This window comes from Rhodamnia argentea, chromosome 5, assembly GCF_020921035.1.
Source record: "Rhodamnia argentea isolate NSW1041297 chromosome 5, ASM2092103v1, whole genome shotgun sequence".
In the NCBI taxonomy this organism is placed as follows: Eukaryota; Viridiplantae; Streptophyta; class Magnoliopsida; order Myrtales; family Myrtaceae; genus Rhodamnia; species Rhodamnia argentea.
In genome coordinates, this window is record NC_063154.1 from 28445259 (window position 1) to 28450331 (window position 5073).

Genomic DNA, 5073 nt, shown 5'->3' on the forward strand with positions numbered 1-5073 from the left:
TTTTGCGATCAAAAAACCAATTTGGACTAAAATTTTCACGGGTGCATCAGTTTGTGGTTTTTTGTAGTATTAACCAAAAAGAAAAATAAAGCTACATACTTTTCATGTGCTTAGCTCATTCAGGAGAATCCATGATGCGTGCGTGGGTGACCGTGGTAGTGAGCTTCTATCCAATCCCAATCAACCACGCACGCATCGGGAGCATTGTGTTACTTTATTTTTGCGAGCATTGTGTTTTCGGGAAGCCTGCGCAAAGTTAGTTTCAATATTGGGGTGCACTCGACGAAAGGGCATTATTGACTATAGTCACTCTGATTTGTGAGGACCTGCACAAACTACATCTAAGGGTGGTATAGTTTATCTTCCGACATTTGTTGATAAATTTTTTAGGAAAGTCTGGGTTTATTTCTTGAAGCATAAGAGTGGTGCTTTTTTATACATTCATGAAGTGGAAGTTGTTGATTGAAAATCAATCCGGCAAGTGGATAAACGTCTCAGAACATACAATGCTCTTGAGTTTTGCTGAGGTGATTTCAACAAGTACTGTGTGTTGGATTTGATGGGATCCACTTGAATGTGTGACCTATTAGATTTATTATTTAATTGAATATATTACGGATATATATTTGTTATAGATTTGTTACATCCAATTAGGCTTTTAGAACCTTTATCTTTAAACCTTAATGGATGGTTGAGATTTTGCAGCTTTAGGGTTGGTTTCATCACCCCCTCTATATAGATCTCTTTTTGTGGAGAACGGCTACCGTTTTCTTACACTTCCGCTTCTTTCATAAAATCACAAAAGAGAAAAAAAATACACAATCTATCATAATTTTTATAGAGGAGAGTGGTGAAGATCCATACCCATAAGAAGACATCTGATCTCTCATCGGATCAATAATGGCCTTTTTGGATTTGGGTATATTTATTTATCAATTTATGTTCATGTGATTGAAAGATCCAATAAACTAATATGCGCTATCAGAGCAATGGTTTATTCAACGCACGTACATAGTTATAGTGTTTATTATGATATTTCATATTCTTTTATGATTGATTCATGGCATTTTGTTGATGACGGAACAAACATACGACGATAATCGATTTTTCGTGAATCTTATGCAATCGTGTATTTTATTTGGTTTGTATAGATAAAAAATACAACATTTGGCCAAGTGGGAGAATGTCGGATTTAACGAGATCCACCCAAATGTGTGGCCTATCAAGTTTATTATTTTGTTAAATATATTACGACATATATTTGTTATAGATTTGTTACATCCATTGGGGCTTCTAGAACCCTTATCTTTAAATCTTGATGGATTGTTGAGATTTGACAGCTCTAGAGTTGGCTTCATCACTCCTGCTATATAACATTTCTTTTTGTGGAGAACAGCTACCGTTTTCTTACGCTTTCACTTTTTCCACAAAATCACAATAGAGAAAAAAAATACACACTCCATTATAATTCTTATAGAGGAGAGTATCCATACCCATAACAAGATATTTTCTCTCTCATCGAATCAACAATGACATTTTTTTTTTATTTGGGTATGTTTGTTTATCAATCTATGTTCATGTGATTGAAAGATCCAATAAACTAACACTGTGAAGATTCATGATTGTTTGACGTCAAACGTTGAGGCACACACCCCAACGGAATGGGGTGGCGGAGCGCATGAATTGAACATTTTTAGAGAGAGCTAGATCTATGCTCTCTAATGCCAGACTTGGGAAGTTTATGGGCTAAAGTTGTGAATACAACATATTATTTGGTGGATCGTTCTCCTGCAATCGCAATTGAATGTATGACTCCAAATGAGGTATGGTCGAGTAAACCTTCCGATTATTCCGGTTTGAAAGTATTTGGATATCCTACTTATTATCATGTAAAAGATGATAAGCTTGAACCTAGGGCCAAGAAATGTATTTTCGTTTGTTATGCAAACATGGTTAAGGGATATAGGTTGTGATGTTCTAACCCTCAGTAAATTGGATTATATATATGCTAATCACATGACATCCATCTTATTAGGGAACTACAAAACTAGAAAAGCGTAGCAATGACATGATTAATTGTCCAAAGGATGGTAGGAATCCACAGAGCGTTATTCCATCACTGGTCGTCATCTTAGTAGTTTTCAAATGAAAGTCATTAGCCTGAAAGTGCTGTCATTGTTTCTGACCACATTATTTTTCAATTAATGAGTGTTTTATGCAAAACATGCGGTGATGGTATGTAAATCTATGGTCAGAAATAATCGACAATACTGTCGGACCATCTGAAAAGCATTTCTCTTTTCAAATATAAAGGGAACTCCACTTTTCGCATAATAATATTTAATAGGAGTGTTACAGAGAAAAGTTATTTGTCGAGCAACGGTAAAGTATTAAACCTTGGAAACGAACTTCTCCTTTCAAACACTGAAGATGTTGTGGAAGCAGAAGATGTGGAGTTAAAAACAAACCAATTTCTCGAGCACCAGATCGATTCAAATTTCAAGAGCAAGAGGCAAGCAATGTATGCTTCATTTGAAAGATCATGCAATTGCATTTTGCAGCTCCTTGAAGCTCACTGTCTGTTGCTCTTCTCATAATTCCTTCAACATCATAGCTCGTCTCCAAGGGAAGAAAAAAAAAAAGCTTAAACTTATTGCGATTTACTTGAAATAAATGTTTGCGATATTCATATTAATAACTTACAAATTTCAAAAACCCGGTTAAATGAAGTTTCCACCAATTAAAGGACTCTACCCAACCCGCGTGCAAGGAGCAAAGCACCTTAGAAAATCTCCGGTTCATGGAAGGGGGTTCTATGACTTTGTGGAGCAATGGAAATGATCTTTTGCTTATGTCATCTATAGTTTGAAGAACAAAAGAAGGCCCCCCAAAAATGCCTTGCTCCTCCACCCACATCTTTTGATTATCCTGAGTTGAGTAAGTCCTTAAACTATTTCTTCTGAATTCTGAGACGAGAAATTCCGAAGTATTCCATTGAGATAAAGGGAATAAAAATATACTCTTTGAACCAAGTGGGTGGCGATAGGGAAGGTAAACTCCATGGTATTTTGGGATAACTTCAGCCGGATAGATTCGTATAGTAACGACCCGTGCCTGGGATGAGTCATCGGAATTTTTGCTCTTGCTTGTCTGTGCTTTGCACAATGCTTGTTAACCACCTTGCGGGCAACGTATCCTCGATGAATTACTAATATAGATATCACTCGAATGTAGAGATACCAAACGGGTGGGTAGGATCGGGTTTAGGCTAGGTCCGATATGGTTCAACCCATATTAACCCATTTAATTTATTTTGACCCATTTTCATGCAGTACAAATCTAACGACCAACTCGTATTACTTAAACATTTATATATTTAATCAAATCATTAAATTTCTTAGAATTTGTTAAGAAAAATGATATTACTAAGTGAAAATAAATGTGCATGACATTCGTGTCTATAACTTACAAATTTCAAAAAATCCGGTTAAAAGAAGTTTCCACCAACTAAAGATGAAGTATGTGGCCTGTAATATGATAACAAGACTCTACCCAACACGTGCGCAAAAAACGTTTCATCGTAGAGAATTTTCGGTTCATGGAAATAAAGTAATGGAGGCTATATTTGATTAAATAATAACTTCACATGCCTCTTTACTATGGATTGGATTGATGTTTGGTCTTTTTTTTTTTTTTTTGTAGTAAAGAAGTGGGAAATTTTTAAAAAGGGTCCCGAAGTGCCTTCATTTTCTTAAATAAAGACCTGAAGTTGATATTGTTTCAAAAAATGGCATGAAATGCTCTTATTATTTCAAATAAGGATCTAAAGTAGATATTGTTTCGGATAAGGGTATAAAGTGGCCGTATATTCTCAAAAAAGGGGCTTGAGCTCGCTTATTGGTAAGGGCATTTTTGTAATTTAATTATTTTTATTTATTTTTTCCCTTTTTTGTGTTAAAAAAAAGTAAAAGTAAAAAAAATCTATTGACAAAAGCCCAAGTGGGAGGGCAGCCCTCCCGCCCGTGGCCGCCGCTCCAAGGCGACCTCGCCGATCGGAGGTGAGGGCCGGCTTGCCAAAGCATGGAGAAGGCCGCGACCCTCTCCCAGATCCGGGCGGCAGAGGGCCCCAGCCCTCGCCAAGGTTCGAGGGAGGGCTGTGGCCCTCTGCCGCCTAGATTTGGGAGAGGGTCGAGGCCCTCTCCCCGCTCTAGCGAGGGCCAGCCGGCCCTTTCCTATGGTGGGCGGGGTTGCCGGCCCTCGCCGAGGTGCCAGCGACGCAGTCGGCCATTACCGCCGCTCCATCGGTAGTAAGACGGCGGCCATAGGCAGGAGGTGGCCCCTCCCGCCCTAGATGCGTTGCCTTTTTTTTTTTAGTTGAGTTTTTTTAAATTTAATTTAATTAAAAATTAGGTTAAAATTGTAAATTGATATAAAAAAAAAAAAGCCTTTGATTGGTCTGAGTATTTGGTTGGTTGGCTGGCCGGCGAGGTCAGGCCATTATCCGAAATAGCCATGACCACTTTAGGCCCTTATTTAAGATAATTATGACACTTCAGGCCTTTCTTTGAAACAATGTCAACTTCAGGCCCTTGTTTGAGAAATTAAAAGTACTCGGAGCCCTTATTTGGAATTTTCCTAAAGAAGTTGTGTCTTTTTAGGAAACAAATAGGGATAACTGCGTTGAAAATTCTTAAACTTTTAAATGAAAATGAAAGTGTAATTGAATCTTAATGTTTTTAAATATGTAATTAAGTTTTAAAACTTATCGACAAAGGCAATTGAATTCTAAAATATCGTGCAATTGAGACCTAACACTTTTTAAAAATACAATTAGCTCCTAAAACTTTTAAAAGATATAATTAAATTCTAAAACTTTTCAGAGAATGTGAGTAGCTCCCAAAACTTAAAAAAAAAAAAATGTAATGAAGGATTAGGACTCGATTACACCGCTGCGACAAATATTATGATGTAATTGCATCTTTTAAAAGCCTCTGAATTTTATATTTTGAAAATTTTAGGAGACAACTTCCCGTGCATTCACCCAATTAAATATTGTAAAGTTTTATCACCTCA